Source organism: Manis javanica, chromosome 14, assembly GCF_040802235.1.
Source record: "Manis javanica isolate MJ-LG chromosome 14, MJ_LKY, whole genome shotgun sequence".
NCBI lineage: Eukaryota > Metazoa > Chordata > Mammalia > Pholidota > Manidae > Manis > Manis javanica.
The window spans coordinates 51,382,206-51,398,138 of record NC_133169.1 but is presented as its reverse complement, the minus strand read 5'-3'; positions in this window follow the sequence as shown (position 1 = coordinate 51,398,138).

The following is a 15,933-nucleotide window of genomic DNA, read 5'->3' as shown; positions in this document are numbered from 1 at the left end:
GTCACCCAACAGCTCTAGGCCAGGCTGACCCCCTGCTCTCATCAAGGGATGTTTTTCTGCACTCCATCCCTGGATACGAGCAGTTAAATGTGTCCCGGGCAAAGATGAATGGGGCCTTACAACCCTTCCGGGGGATTTCTGGGCCCTGTACCTGCCCTGTACAGCTGCAGCTGTAAAAATGAGGATGGCCAGCAGAGGGTGCATGGAGCCCACCACGGACACCCAGTTAAAGGGGCAGCTCCAGTCTTGCTCAAAAAGCCCCTTCTGCCCGATCCTGTTCCCCTACCCCTCCAACCTGCCAAGGTTTAGCTGGGACCTTTGTCTAAAGCTGAATAGGCATGAGCACCTGGGGCAGATAGAGATGTTTTCCAGTCTATAGGGAATAAGTCCAACGCTGGGACCTCTAGTGGCGGGGAGGGCAAGCAGGATGTTGGGGGGATCCCGCAACCGTTATTCAGCCATGGTTGACCGGGGTCCTTCCAGCCACTTAGGTTGACTTGCAGCGTGGGTCAAGCCCCAGGCCATAGGAGCTGATGGACCTAAAGAAAAACCGAGGGCTCATATGCCGTGAACTTAGGTGAGGTGATGGGGCGGCCATGGGCAGGACTCTGGACGTCTCTAGAATATCCTGCTCCTACTGAGATGAGCCCCTTGAGGCAAAAAGGGCTGTCCTCACGTGGCTCCTCTGATGCTCGGAGCTGCTCTGTGATTGACAGCTAACACCTGGAGTGCTCTCCCTGCACCAACTGTAACTAACACTGACACACATCATCTGTGTTGAACAGCTTTTTCCTTGCCCCTTCAAATCCCCTCCCCTCCCCTCTCTCCACCTTTCCCCTGCTCTGGGTCCCTGGCTACTGACCCCTGTGAATGATACCAGCAGGTTCTCCTGCCCTGCAACCAAGACTGGCCAGAGGGAGGAAATGGACTTTGGGGAAGTTGCCTGCAGCCTACGCTTGGGGACCTGGCTCAGTGACCTGTCTAGCCTCAGGAGTGTGTTTGAGCTTCCCTGGCCATGCTGAGGGACAACCAGGCCCTTCTTCTCTGGAAGGGTTACACACTGGGCTGCTCAGCACAGGGCCTCAGAGACCCTCTACAGCCTCACTTACCCATTTGCAGTCATTCGGTAAACATTTGCTGACAGCCCCTCTGTGCCCAGACCTGGGTGTCCAGGGACACAGTCACAGAGATGGGTCTGACAAAAGCCCTGCCCCCACTGAGCTTATGGGGTTTTTATGTGTGGGATGGGGGTGCAGCAGGAGGGGCAGGAGAAGAAGGAAGAGCAGGGATGCAGATAAGGAAATTGACATGAATCCCAGGGGCTGTGGGAGCCTGCAGAGGGCAGCTCACTCACTGAGACGCCAGGTGAGGGCATGGGGTGGGGGTCTCCCCGAGTAGTCAGGCAGAGGGAGGGCTGGGATCTTGGAGACAGAAGCAAAGGCTGGGGGAGAGACAATGGCTAATTCACAGAGAGGCTTGTGAATGGCCAGGCAGGGCCTCATTCCACCCACTGGAAAGCCCCTACCTCCTGCTTGAACTTCACTGACACACTAACAACGGGAGGAAGGGCACGGGCGCCATCATAGCCAGTAAACCCTCCCAAAGTTAGCCACTATTTCTTCTTCCATCTTTCCATGTTTGATTATTTTTGTCAGATTTTGGACGTTAAACAAGTGGAATTATACAAAACATACTTGTACGTCTGCTACTTATTATTATTCAACATTATGGTTGTGATAGCCAGCTGCCTTGCTGTATGTGATAATACATCATTCTTTTTCATTGCTGTGTAGGATTCCATAGTTTGGATATACCACAATTTATCTATTCTATTATTGGTGGGCATTTGGGTTGCTTCCAGTTTTGAGTTATTTTAAGTAAAATTGCTTTGTATATGTTTGCACATGTCCTTTAGTAGAATACTCATTTATGTAGAGTATAAATCCAGGAATGGAATTGGTTGGTAGTAGTATATGCAAATGTTTAGCTATAGTAGTGGCTTCCAACCATTTTTGTAGATGATTGTGCAAAATTACACTCCCAGCAGCAATGTCTGAGAATTCTAGTTGCTCTATATCTTTCCCAATATATGGTATTGTTAATCTTTTTAATTTCAGTTATTCTGGTGGGTGTGTAGAGATAGCTCATTGTAATTTTAAGTAATAGCCCCCTGGTGTCTGATTATATCAAGCACTTTTTCATGTGTTTATTGGTTATTTCTTTTAACGTGTCTGTTCAAATCTTTGCCTATTTTTCTATTGGGTTTTCTGCATTTTTTCTATTGATTTTAGGAGTCTACATATATTCTGGATATAAGCCCTTTGTTGGGTATATATACTACAAACATTCCCTCTCAATGTGTAACTTGACATTTCATTCTCTCAATAGTGTCTTTTGGTGAAAAAAGTCTAAATTTTTATGAATAAAATGTACCAATTTTTTGTGTTTTGGTTAGCAAATGCTTTCTATGTCCCACTTAAGAAATCTTTGCCTACCAAAAGGTCATGAAAATATGTTCCCACCATTTCTTTTAGAGGTTTGATTGTTTTAGCTTTCCTAAGTAGGTCTATGACCCATCTTGAATTCATTTTTATTTGGTGTAATGAGGAGTCAAGGTACAAATAGATATGTAACTGACCCAGAGCTATTTATTGGAAAGACCATCCTTATCTCACTGAAATGTAGTGGTGCCTTTGCTTGAACTCAGGGAAGTGGGTACATGTGAGTCTGTTCTGCCATTTTCTCCTCTATTAATTTCTTATTTAGGCATTCTTCTTTATTCATTTCAAAGTTTCCTAAGAGATCTTGATGCTGGGGTTCTTGTTTGCGGAGCCAAAAAATGAGCTTCACGAACAGTCAAGGTAGGAGAGCAAGGTACAGGCTTTTATTTAGAGATACAGTGAAAGGACAGAGCTCCTGGCTCACATCAGGAGGGGACAAGAGAGTCCATAGTGGTGCGTTGTCTAAGGGGTTTTATAGACAGTTCAGGATTTTTTGAGAACATGAAAAAAGCTTAGGGGTGTGGACTTCTTAAGTGGTCTCTGAATATTTAGAGTTAACTTAACACAAGCAACTTCCTCTGATTTCTTTCTGAGATACCAGCATCTTGGTCTGGGAGCATATGAAATAAGGCCACCTGCTCAGCCCCCCAAGGTGAGCTGAGGTATTGTTTGCTAAAGAGTAAATTAAGAATTTCTAACATCTTAACTTCTTGGGTATTAAAATGCAATCTTATCTTTAAGGTGGAATCCTTCCTGCCTTTTGCTGTGTTGTTTATGCCTGGGCTTACTTGCTAAATTAGTTGCCCAGTTTGCAAAATCACTTCATCAGATCTGAAGAAGAAAGACAGCACATAGGCCTGGGCCTTTTAGTATGCTAAAGAGAACCTTACACATAATTATAAATGGTTAGCATAATAAAACATGTGCTACTCTTCTTTATCTGGGGAATATTAACTGATTTCACTGAAGAATGATTCTAGAGCTCAATGTTTAACATAGAGTTTTAGCAGGGGGGTTTCCTTGCATGTAGTTACATTGCTCTGACTGCAAATACCTCGCCCTGCCCCCTCTGGAGGCCCTCGCCCTGCCCCCTCTGGAGGCCCTCACCCTACTCTGACTACATCTACGGTCCCTGTCTCAATCTCAATATGTAAAATTATAGTCTGTATCAAATTAGAATTTTTCATAATTACCTGAACAATACTTAACAACAGATTAACTCCATTTAACCTCCTCTACCTTGTGCTATTGTCTGTGGGGGCCCGGCCTACGGCCGAGGCTGAGCCCCACTCTAGCTGGACAACGCCCTAAAGATGGCGCCTGCTTCCTAGACACCACCCTTCCTGGCCCTACAGCTCAGCGCATAAGGAAGTCTCCATGATTGGCTTGTCCCCATTTCCATGCTCGTGCTCATAGCATGCTTTTCACATGTTTCCAATAAGACTGAACCTGGTGCGTGATCAGTCAGCTGATTGGTTGGGATATGCTGTATAAGCTGCTGCCCTGGAGGAAGTGGGTGTGTGGTTGTTTTTTGCTTTTGCCTTTTGCTAGATGGATGCTCGGGCGCCCATAATAAAGATTCCTAACGAACCAGGCCTTCGGTGATCATTCTCCTGCCGTCGCCCTAGGTGGCGGGATGCGATAATTGTCATCATGTATTTTAATTCTGCATATTATAAACTCTGTATCTGTGATGTATTATTGTGAAATAATATGTTCTCATTCTATATAGTCAATATAAGTCAATATATATTTATTTTATCTGTATCTTTACCCTTTCTGATGTTATTCATTCTTTCCTATAATTCCATGTTTCTATATGGGATCATCTTCCTTTACTACTTCTTACAGTGGAGTTCTACTGGTGACAAATACAGCCTTTGTCAGAATTGTCTTTATTCTGCCTTCATTTTGAAGGATATTTTTACTGAGTAGGGAATTCTATGTTGGCAGGTTTTTCCTTTCTGTAATTTAAAGATGTAATCCCATTGTCCACAAATTCCATCATTTCCATTGAAAAGAGAGTTGACAGTCTCATAATGGCTCCATTGAAGGTACTATGCCTGTTTATTCCCACCCTCCACCCCTGGCTACTTTTAAGATTGTTTCTTTGTTCTCATAATTTTGAGTATGATGTACCTACATATGGTTCTCTTTATATTTATGCAACTTGGGATTTTTTCTTTTCTTTTTGAATCTTTGGGTTGATTATTGTAACTCCAGGGGGAAAATATTCTCCCAGCCTGGAGCAAAATACCTTTGAGTCAAAATCAGTCAAAGAGAGAAATAAAGTGGGAGAAACCCATTTATTGCTTATAAGCAGTCATCTGCTTCTGCTCACCCGTGTCTCTCACAACCTGGCTGCAAGAAGGGGCCCCACCCAACCTCTCAGGTCCAGATATACCCTCGCTCCCCCTTGTAATTACCTATTGATATGAAGAAGGACTACTTCTCTCCACCCCTTGGAAACACCTATTAATACGGAGATGCACTAAGGCCAGGCAAGAGATTCTGGAAATATTGCAATTTTACCCACAATTATCTTACATTGGTTTGGGAAAATTCTTTGCTATTACTTCTTCTAACTGTTTCCCTGTTTTTTTGTATCATCTCTTTCTGGAATACCAATTTTACACACATTGTTAGTCTGTTTGACAATGTCCCACATATCTCTTACTCTTTCCTCTATGTTTTCTTTTCTTTTCATCTGTGTGCTTCAGTGTGGATATTTTATGTATTTTATAGTTCACTTAACCTATCCTCTGCTCTCTCTAAGTTTAGACATTGAATCTCTTACTATTCCGGAATGGTCTGCTGTTAAGGTTTAGCTAAGTTTTATTAGTTCTTTTTCCTGACTCTTAATGCTCTCTGCACTCCTTTACACAGTGTGGATATTTTATGTATTTTATAGTTCACTTAACCTATCCTCTGCTGTGTCCAGCCTGCTAGTAAACTTACAAGTTCTTAATTTCATGTAATATCTGTAATTACAAGATGTTATATTTTTCAGTTCTATATCTCCACTTGATTCTTTTTCATATATTGCAATTCTATTTTTAAGTTCTTTAGCTTTTCATCTGTTTTGTCCTTTTCCTTCATTTTTTGAGTATTTTAATCATAATCATTTGAAGTCTCTCATTTCTGAAACACTGGTAGGTCTATTTCCATTGTTTACCTTTTCTCTTGATTTTCAGCCATTTGATCCTATTTTTCAGCATATCTCATTATTTTATTTTATTTTCATTTTTTATTAAGGTATTATTGATATACACTCTTATGGAGGTTTCACATGAAAAAACAATGTGGTTACTACATTTACCCATATTTTCAAGTGCCCACCCATACCCCAATGCAGTCACTGTCCATCAGTGCAGCAAGATGCCACAGATCCACTATTTGCCTTCTCTGTGCTACACTGTTTTCCCTGTGACCCCCCCACACCATGTGTACTAAACATAATACCCCTCAATACCCTTCTCCCTCCCTCCCCACCCACCCTCCCATACCCCTCCCCTTTGGTAACCACTAGTCCCTTCTTGGAGTCTCTGAGTCTGCTGCTGTTTTGTTCCTTCAGTTTTGCTTCATTGTTATACTCCACAAATGAGGGAAATCATTTGGCACTTATCTTTCTCTGCCTGGCTTATTTCACTGAGCATAATGTCCCCTCCAGCTCCATCCATGTTGTTGCAAATGGTAGGATTTGTTTTTTTCTTATGGCTGAATAGTATTCCATTGTGTATATGGACCACATCTTCTTTATCCATTCATCTACTGTTGGACACTTAGGTTGCTTCCATATCTTGGCTATTGTAAAAAGTGCTGCAATAAACATAGGGGTGCATGTCTTTTTGAATCTGAGTTGTATTCTTTGGGTAAATTCCAAGGAGTGGGATTCCCAGGTCAAATGGTATTTTTAGTTTTTTGAGGAACCTCCATATTGCTTTCCACAATAGTTGCACTAGCTTACATTCCCACCAGCAGTGTAGGAAGGTTCCCCTTTCTCCGCATGCTTGCCAGCATTTGTTGTTCTTAGTCTTTTCCATGCTGGCCATCCTTACTGGTGTGAGGTGATATCTCATTGTGGTTTTAATTTGCATTTCCCTGATGATTAGTGATGTGGAGCATCTTTTCATGTATATCTCATAATTTTATATGGGGTGAAACATATTTAAATGAAAATGTGAGAATTGGAAAGGCTCTGGGTGATATCTTGTTCCAGAAAAAGAGAATTAAGTTGTGTTCTGGCTAGCAGGATACTGACGGATCCCCTTACTCCTGTCATGGCTTGGTTGTACATTGGGTTTTGGCTAGTGTAGTTCACTTTCTTTTCCTAGTCCATAACTCTTATTCCTAGAATGTTGGCCTCTCTCCTAGGGTGTGACTCTTCTGGGACTCAGCTGGAAATCTGGTTGTTTACCAAGGTCCCTCCACCTGGGCAGAACTTGAATTCCAATTTGTCTCCCCTGAACCTTGTAGCTGCTAAAAAATCTCTGCTCAGTTCTTTAGCTTCCAAGCTGCTATTTAGAACTAGGCCAATAAATTCAAAAGAATTTGTGTGTCATCATTGGGCTCTTTCTTTGTCATTTCTTTCTCTCTATATCACCCCTGACCCAAGTTTTAGCCTGCTTGGCATCCCTGAATTCCAACCCCTGTATCCTCATATAATAAGACTTCTGCTTTCTGCCTGGTCCTTATTTCCCCATGCAATGATGTAGGAAACGCCCCCAGGAAAAAATCCAGGTAAATGTGGAACTCACTACACATCATTCTCTTTTCTCAAGTGTCACAATCCTTTAATTCTTAGCTGTTTTGGTTGTTTTCCAATGCTCTCAAATAGTTGTTTTATATATATTGTTCAATTTTTATAATTGTTTTTGGCAGGAGGATTAGTCTAATACAGCCTACCATCATGGCTGGAACTGGAGTTCTCTTCAGTCTAATAGTAATGCCATACTAAAAAGAACTAGAAATGGGTAGGCCCCACTGGCCCAAAAGCTTTCAGCTAAAGCTTAAATTCTTAGACACACATGGCATCAGATCACATCCTGAATTAGGGTTCTCTATTTTCCTTTCTTTTCCTTTCTTCTTTTAAACATTTTTTGGATTCCAGCAGTGACTGAGTAATTGGTAATAAACTTAGTTCCTCACTGTAAACAACTATAAAACTAGATAAAACGTTTCTAGCAACTGATTACAGGCACTGGACATCACATTGCCTTCACCCTTGACAGAAAGGAAATGTACAAGGTGAATCCACATTCACTAAAGTACTTTGCCTTGGCCCTTTCCAAGTGGAAAGTGGAGCCTAAATAGCAGTGGTCTCACTAGGTGGAAGAAAAAAAGATCCGAGATAGAGGATGCTGAGATGGCTCAATTTGTGGGGCAGGGTATCAAAGAGGAGGGAGCTGTATGGAGGAGCTCTAAAAATCTTCAGAAAGGTCCTCTTGAGGCTTTGTCTAAGCTGCACATGTGCAGGGCAAAATCTATAAAGCCTGGTAAATAAATATTCTGCAACTGTGAACTAAAAAATCAGGATTCCAGAGGTCACATGGTACTGAGACATATTCTGGCTAGCCAGAGTGGAAAGTCCCTGCTGAACACCCTGAACATTTATTAAAATCTTAGAAAGCTCATACCTTAGGAATAGGGTTATTTTTAGACATATAGTATGTGTTACTTTACACTTGCCATAACAAAGCCTAAAATCAAGCCTCAACATGACCAAATTAAACCTCTAGTAAATGTACTAGCTAACAAAAAAACCTCAACACTCTGTAAAGGAGACAGCATAATCCAAAGTCAAAAATCCAAATATCCATCCACAACTCTTAACACACAATAAAATATTACCAGACATATGAAGAAGCAGGAAAATATGATCCATAGCCAAGAGAAAAAATAATGAATAGAAACAGATTGAGAGATAACAGATAATGGAATTAGCAGATGAGGACTTTAAACAGCTATTATAAATATGTTCAAGAATTTCAAATGGTTAGATGAGCATAATAAACAGATGTGCCTTCTCAGCAGGGAAATGGAAACTATAAAAAAGAACTAAATGGAAATTCCAAAACTGAAAAATAAAATATACAAAAAAATTTTACTAAGTGGGCTTAAGAGCAGACTAGACACCGAAGAAGAAAAGTTCAGTGAATTTGAAGTCAATAGAAACTATCTAAATGGAAACATAGAAAGAAAAAGAACAAAAAATATGAATAGCACCACATGAAGTGACCTTGAAACAATATGAAGCAATCTAATAGACATAAAATTAGAGTACAGAAGAAAGGGGGAGAAAGAGATTGAGGCAATTTTTAAAAAAAAATAGTGACTGAAATTCTAAATCTGATTAAAAAATTAGAAACTCACCACCCAGAAGAGTTTAAGATTATAAAACCCCAAACAGGATAAAAACAAAGGAAGCCACTTCCAGGGACATCATAGTCAATTATCTTAAAACTAAAGAGAACATGTTATACATTAAGAGGAACAATGATAAGAATTACCATTTACCCTCATCAGAAGTAATGCAAGCCAGAAAACATGGAAACATGGAATGATACATTACATATTAACTATGCTAGAGAAAAGAAAGAAATCAACCTAGAATTCTATATCCAGAGAAGTTATCTTTAAAAAGAGAATGAGAAATAAAGATAATTTTGGAGTAAAAAAAAGCTGAGAGAATTCATCACCGGTGGACCTCCACTACTGCAAAGGATAAAGGAAGTTCTTAAGGCTGAAGGGAAATAATCCTTCATGGAAATGCATTTCTAAACAAAAAAACAAACACTATCAGTAAATATAAAATGTTTTCTCATTTCAAAAATTACTTAAAAGATAATTGACTATTTAAAACAAAAGTAATAATTATTTATTACAGTGTTGATAACATTTCTAAACATATGGAACACTAGTGCAAAGAAGGGAGAGGTCAATGTGCTAGTGTAATGTTCTTACATCATACGAGAAACAGTATTTATCCTTTTCTTGTCTTTCTTTTCCATTTTATTATCTTCATTTTTCTACTTAAAAATATAATAAAATTTATTTATATAAAATTAAAACACTAGAAATACATATACTAGAAAATGTAAATGTCCCCAAATCCTGTCACCAGCAATAACAACTACCAACAGTTTACATATATTTATCTGATAATTTTTATCTACAAAAACAGAAAAACATTTAAAGTATTTATCTTGATGAAAAAGACTTTTCTTATAAAAATGCTTATATTTTCACCCAGTGCTTTTTCAAGTTTAAGTATATGAATAGTTTATGTAAACACATTGGAAAAATTGAAACCTTAGGTTGTGAATCAATTTGAAATTCATTTTATAGTATGAAGAAGTATACACAGGATTATTACTATATTTTTGTATAGATAATAAAAGACCCCAACATGACTTATTGAATAAACTACTCTTTATCCTCTGAATTACAATGGTTCCTTTATCAGCTGCTATGAACTCTCTTTCATTCCATTGCTACATTTGTCTCCTATGCTGTCACCACATTCTAATTATTTTAGCTTTAACACATATTTTGATGCCTATAAGGCAAATCTCACCTTATCAGTCTTTCATATTTGACTTTTCACCCATATTTACTCTCCCAGTTGATCCTTAGATTTATCTTGCTAATTTCCCCCACCCAAAATAATTTTGATCAGAATGGCAGTGAATTTATCAGTTAATAAATTTAAAATACTGAGTTTTCCAGGAACATGACATGAGCCTCTATTTAGTCTTCTTTCATATCTATCCTAGAACAAAAGTCTATATGCCTTTCATGTGGTCTACATGAGTTTCTAGATATTTCTCATATGTCCTTGTTATTGTGGATGGTAAATGGTTTTTACCACATATCCTAGTTGTGACTTAACACTTCTGAAAGCTATTAAAAATTGATATACATGTATAAATGTATCTTATTCTACTCCATTTGACTGGATTCTCCCTACTAGTCATAATAGTTTTTCAACTAATTCTCTTGGATTTTATGGAGGCTCAATCATAATATCATCTGCTAATAATGATCATTTTGACTCTATTACTTAATCCTTATTTCTTTTACTTGTCCATTATTTCTCTTCTTCAGCTTATTGTCTTAGTTAAGACCTCCAGAGCAATTCTGCACAATAGTTGAAAAGGGGACATTGTTTAGATCCTCACATAAATGGGAATTTGGAGTGTTAAGTCCAATATTGGCTTTGGTTTCCATTATGTGCTCTTTAGAGTATTAAGAATGTTTCCTTCTCTTCATGGTTTTCTAACTCTTCACGATTTTTCTTGTGAACGACTGGTGAATTCTATCAAATGCCTTTTAAGATGATCACAGGGTTCCTTTTTCCCTTTCAATCTATTAATCAGTCAACTTTACAATGTTAAATCAAGCTTGTAATCCCAGAAAAACCTTCAAGTTGGTAACCATTTTAACACCCTAGGAAAGTTAATTTGTCATATCCACAAATTAGATGGATCTGCCATTCTCTTCGCAGGGGCTCTCTTGGTGTGAGGGTGATAAACGGATTTTCCCAGGAGCTGGGGGAGCGCTCCATCTCCCTGGCCCCAGGGCACCACAGCTCTCTGAGGAGGAAGGCTGGCCCCCTCTCTTGGCCAGCAGTGCTTCACGCTCCAACGCCCGATGTCACAGCTCTTTGGGGTCAGCTTGTCTTCATCCTAGACACAGCCTCTTCTCAGGGCCTGCTGCTGGTCCCAGAGTTCTGGACAAGGCCCGTTCCTGGCCCAGACCCGCCATCTTCCCTTCCTTTTTCCTGAGATGAGACAGACCTTGCTTAGCTCTCAGCATGTAGAAGGTCTCATTATACATTCTCTTGCAGCAATTCTGGGTTTTATGTGGGACAGGCACATCCCCTGCCCCCAACCCTTAGGTACCTTAGGTAAATCTACCTTCCCACAAATACAGTGATCTCCCAGGCAGCAAGCAATCCGATCAGGTGTTTTCCCAGTGGGGGCTCAAGCTGCATGCATGCTCTTGCCATTGTGGGCGTGTATGGGAGATGTGGGGGGTGAGGGGCTGTGCCTCCCTGCTCCACTGTCGAGCCTTAGGAGGGACAGTAAGTGGGGAAGGATTATGAAGATTCTTGGAAGCCAAGAAAATAGCCCCCCAGGACTTGAGACTGACTCACGGGTGCTGTTCCAGGCCATTCACCCAGGGGGCTTGGAGCTGCCTCAGCTCAGCTTCACCCTTGCAGGCCTGGCTCTGGCTCTTCCGACTCTGATCCCCGTGACCCCTGCACCCGGATTCCCAGACCCCAGTGCCAGCTGCCAGCTGCTTCACTCTGGCGACACAGCTCAGTCCCACTCTCCCAGCAGTACAGAGGCCAGGCTCACCCCAGGTGGCCACAGCTGGGGTGTCCCACGGCCAGGCCCGGAGGTGAGATCAGCCTGAACAGCCCCTGCCAGCCTGTGACTCAGCCATGAGGGAGACCACAAGTGCTGGGCACCACTGGACAGGGCACGTCACCAAGACCAATCAGGGACAAGAGGAGCTGGTGCTGCACCGCAGAAGGTGGCAGCTGTCAGAGAATGAGAGGATGGGGCTGGGAGGACAGGCTGGAGACAGGCTTCAGCCAGCTGGGCTCCTGGGGAAGCCTTCGTGGCCACCAATCTCAAGAGTGATCCCCACGAGCCCTTGGAAGCAGAAAACAGAGTCTTAATGTCCACCAGTGAGAAATCTTGGGGGATGGGGGCAGTGGAGGTCCATCTTCAGGAGAAGGGCCAGGAAGCCAGGAATTTAAATCATTGAAGTTACCTCCAAATGACGGTATACATTTTGTATGTGTGTTACAAATATTTCATTGTTGAATACTCAAACCTAAAACAGTGTCTGACATATAAGAAGCTCTCAAAAATACTTGTTGAACAAAAGAACAAAGCATAAATAACACATGCTCTAATTCTTAAAACACGAGTTTCACATTTCTTCCGCTTTTATTTTACTGAGAGCCTAGAAATAGGGAAACAGCCGTGACCTCTCCAGCCATCTGAGTGGCCTGGATGTCAGCTCCAGCAGTCAGGAGGTGGAACAAAGCTACTCAGCCAGGAGACCAGAGCACCCTGGCCAGGTCACTGCCTATTATGAGCATCTGAGGCTGTGTGGAGTGGGCCAGGGCCGAGCTGTGCCGGGAGGCCAGGCCCAAGTTGACAGATGAGTGGTGGTCTGAGGAGGTCCGGTCCCTGGATTTCTGTGCTGTATCCCATGCTTACTTTCCTCTGTCATCCCTGTGCTTTTGGTAGGGTCTTCCCTGCACCTGAGAACCATGTCATTCTCCCTGGGCTGCAAAAGGAAGGGTCCAGAGCATTGTGATGGTCAGGCCAGGGCTAAGAGTGTCAAGGGTGCAGAATGAGCATCTAGTCCAGTTGCTTACTGATACCTCTGCTGCTCAGCTTGGAGGAGCTCATTTGTAAAGCAAGGCACCTTCCCTGCACAGGGATCAGCATGGCTGGCAGAGAGAAGCCTTCAGCTATCAGGGGAAACTGGAAGCCTGAGAACCCTTGGACTGGGCTTCTATTTGGCGGCCACAGGTGGAACTGAGTGAGACATTTGGTGCTGAGCGAGGCTGGGTGATCTAGGGAAGGCTGCCTGCACCCTTTGGCCTGCATGAGAAAGGGGGAGAAATGGGGGGATCCCTGCGGCAGGGAGAGACCACAGTGCCTTTGTAAGCTGTGTTCTTGAGGCCCCAGAGGCACAACGCTAAGTCACACAGCCGCGCCGCCCCCACTGACAGCCTGTGCTGCTGCTTCCCTGCCTGGGCTGAGCTGTGCTGCATCTGGCTCTCCCACCTGTGTGCTGCCTTCCCACCTGAGTGATGTGCCACTCCTCGCAACACCCTCCCCTCCTAGGCCTCAGGGCCAGGGCCCAGCTGGGCAAACCTGCCCCCACCCTGCTGCCTGGCAGCCCCTTCGCTGGATCCCAGAGCAGACAGGTTTTCTCTGTGAAAACAGACAGAGCAGGTGTGACAAGGGTGGTGTGGGGATTGCAGGTATGACCAAGATTTGCAGGCCTCTGGTGCAAGGAGCTTGGCACAGTCACCAGTGAAGGCTGGACCAGATCAACCACACTGAGAGCCTAGAAGTAGGGAAATGGCCTGGAAGCTGTGAGCTTGGACTGGCCACCCACTAGCCCCTGCCCCCACGTGACCCCTTCAAGGCTGTTTTCTGGTGAGAATTGGTTCTACTTCTGTGTTGGCCCTGGAATCTGGCTCAGAGCCAGTAACTAGGCTCCAGTTGTCAGAATCAGCTTTGCCCCCTGTTGGCCCCTGCGTCTGGCTCCATCTAGAGCCTCTAGCCTCTCAGCCCGCAGGGAGGCCTGGCAGCCTAAGGAGCCCCCAGCACCCCATCAAGGCTGGACACACAGCAGGCACTCAGTCAGTGTGTGCTGAGGGATGGAATGGCACAAAACTAGAACTGGGAAAGCCCCTTTGTCACAGGCATGCCCCCACCCCATGCACTCTGCTGCACCAAATGCAGCTCAAAGACCTGAGTCCTCTTGCCCCAGGATACATGGGGTATCACCCCTCAACCCACCACAGAGGCTACACCATGCCAGACCTTCCTTTTAGATGAGGCCTGGTGCCCATGCCCCTGGCTGCCTCTACTCCTTTCAGAGCCCCTCACACCCTTAGGCCTGCCTTGGTTCCTTCATATTGTAAGGCCAAGCCCTAGCCCAGCAGAAGGCCCACACAGGCCCTGCCCATCCTGCCCTGCTACAGATTGTCGTTCCCTCCATCCCTCAGATGCACAGGCTCCTGGCCTTGACCAGTGGGCCTCTTAGAGAGCATCCCCGGGGTGACCAGAAGCCATGGAACTGGAGCTGGGCCAAAGAGGCCTTACTGAAATGGGGGCTTCACAGGCTCTTCGGCTGCTCTCTGGGGCCCTGGGTGGTCAGTATTGTGGACTGGGCACCCCATGGACAGGGGATACCCCATCAGAGATTCAGACCCCCCTTGGAATCCAGGCTATTGACTGAGAAAAGAGAGCTGGGTCTTTCATCCAGGCTACTGGCCCCCACGAGCTGAGCCTGAATGAAGCAGACCCCACCCAGAGGCCTGGGGTCGCAGGTGAGGGCAGGCAGGATCTGAGCTCTCTGGCCAGCCTCTAGCACCTTCCATGAAGGCGTCCTCAAGGGCTGCTCTGTCAGCTGCACTCTACCCGCTGACCCTCCCAGGGCTGCTTCCCACTCTGAGCTGTCTCTTGGGTTGGCTTCACCTTTAGCCTGAGCTTGTTTCTGTCCCAGCCCTTCCCTCCCCCTCCCCCTCCCCCAGGCTCAGCACCAAGGTCATCTGCTTCTTCTGGAGCCTGCTGGTCCACTGGAGTTTCTCCTAACCTTGGATAGGCCCGGCAGCACACAGAGCCCAGAGCCACCTGGGGCTCCCCGGAAGGACAGGGCCACTGCACGTGGCCTCCAAGGCAGCAGGAGAAGTCTTCCCCCTCCCAGGCCCCCTCACGTCATGGCGGCCTCTCTCTGTACCATTGTGACCGAGGAGTGAGCTGAGATAATAATTTCCATAATAGTGATAATGTTGTTAATAGCAAATGTTTTTGAACACCACTGTGTGCCAGGCTCTCTGCTGGATGCTGAGGAAACATTAATAAATAAGATAGACACAGCCCCTGCCCCCATAGATGCCCTAACTCCAGCTCTGGGCAGGCACATATTTGTTGAACGAATAAAGAATGCATGAAATGAGCAGTGTGGCTATAACCTACAGCAGAGGTAGGGCATGACCCAGCTGCCACACATAAGCCCCTTGGAGAGGGCTCCTAGACCCGGTAACTGCCCTGTGACTTGGTGCCCCAGCCTGACAGGGTTTCAGCAACACAGCATCCCCCAGGAACAAGAACACTGAGAGTAAAAAGGAAATTCTGAGTGCTTCCTGGAGGAAGTGTTGGAAACAGGTGGGAAGCAGCTTGTCGGACTTACTGTCCAGGATGTGAGGTACCTCAGGAGGGAATCCACAGTGTGGCCCTGATGAGGGTTGTCCCTGGTCTCCAGGAGTACAGCTAGCCTAGGCCTGTGTCTTGTGGGAGGGTGATGTAGGCCTCTGATGTCCTTTTAAATGAGGGATGTCGTCAAGTACCCACTGTGGGGGGTGACTGGCATGGACCCTGGAACTAACCCAGAAATGTAAACTTCATTTACAATGAATTGGGAAAGTTTTTGTACTGGATTCTAGAAAAGCCACACCCCACCACACGCCCATCTTCAACCCTGTGAGAGAAGCCTGCAGAGATGGGTTACAGCTGCCCAGATGCTGAGGGCTGGGAAGTCATATGCAGGGGGACCACTTCTGGAAAGGGATGATATGCTCCTCCAAACAGAAGTAAACAGGGACTTCAGGATTGGTGGGGCAGCTGGCAATCCCTGGGGTTATAAGCTGGGAGAAGGAAGCAGTGTCTAA